This window comes from Myotis davidii, unplaced genomic scaffold (genome assembly GCF_000327345.1).
Source record: "Myotis davidii unplaced genomic scaffold, ASM32734v1 scaffold299, whole genome shotgun sequence".
NCBI classification, from domain to species: Eukaryota; Metazoa; Chordata; class Mammalia; order Chiroptera; family Vespertilionidae; genus Myotis; species Myotis davidii.
In genome coordinates, this window is record NW_006293088.1 from 8,603,451 (window position 1) to 8,604,413 (window position 963).

The 963-nt window shown below is 61.3% G+C and overlaps 1 protein-coding gene across 1 annotated transcript in view; it reads right to left on the reverse strand.

The window, feature by feature from the left end:
• Positions 1-963, reverse strand: part of CAMTA1 (calmodulin binding transcription activator 1) — a 749,204-nt gene that overhangs the window by 352,698 nt on the left and 395,543 nt on the right. The window lies entirely within an intron of this gene.

Below are 963 nucleotides of genomic sequence, written 5' to 3' on the forward strand. Positions count from 1 at the left end.
ATGGGAACCGCCTGACTGAACGAACCCACAGGAGAAAGCAGGGTCCCAACCGGGAAGCCCCTCCTCCCGGGAGACAGAAAGCTCAAGTCCACGCACAGTGCGATTCCCCGTGGGAAGGACGCTCCCCTGCCGGTCCTCCCGCCGGCTCACACCGCACCGAGAGTCCGGGCAACCCCTCGCGGCCCTCTGCGTCCTTCCTCCGTGTCCTGAGGGTCCACACGCCACATGTATGTCCACGTCAGACCTCCGGTGCGGGAGCCACAATGACTCCGTACGTAACTATGGCCTAAAAGCCACCATTCCGCTTCCCTCAGCGGGGATTCTAACGTCCAGCCGAGTGGAGAGAATGAGGCTGGGCTTTGCTCCCCCAGCCTCTCACTGTCGTGTCTCAAGGAACACCCCACCTTGTCACCTGCCACCAGGGGCGCCTGCGTTAGTGCCACCGAGGGCGAAACAACCAGAGGCCTCCGGCACGGGGGCCGTTTGCCCGGGTTTCGGTACAAATTCCCTGGGCCCCGGTACCCCTGGCCTCTCCTCTCCCTATTGCTCGCGGGGGGCGGGGGGGGGGGGGGCAGGGGGGGGACACGAGGGCAGCAACGGCTAAGCTGTGTGTACAGTCACCAGGCGTGTCCCTGAGCCGGTCCAGACCTGCATTTCTCATCTCAGACCTTTTCTTTGTCATCACCATAAAGCATTGTTATCAGGTGTTTAAAAAAACACACAACAAAGTTCCCTCTCTCTGTGGGCTAATTAATAAAAGCCAGTGGATGCTACTTGTAACATCCAGAAAAGTACACGATTCATAGAGAAAAGGCGTAATGACACGTGCGTCACCAGGAGCGTCAGCATGAAGGGGCCGGGCCGCTGAGCTCGTGGGGCCGACGGTCCTGCCGGTCAATCCTGGCACCTCGCCGACCCCACACGCTGGCGGACCTCACAGGCCAGCGGACCCCACACGCTGGC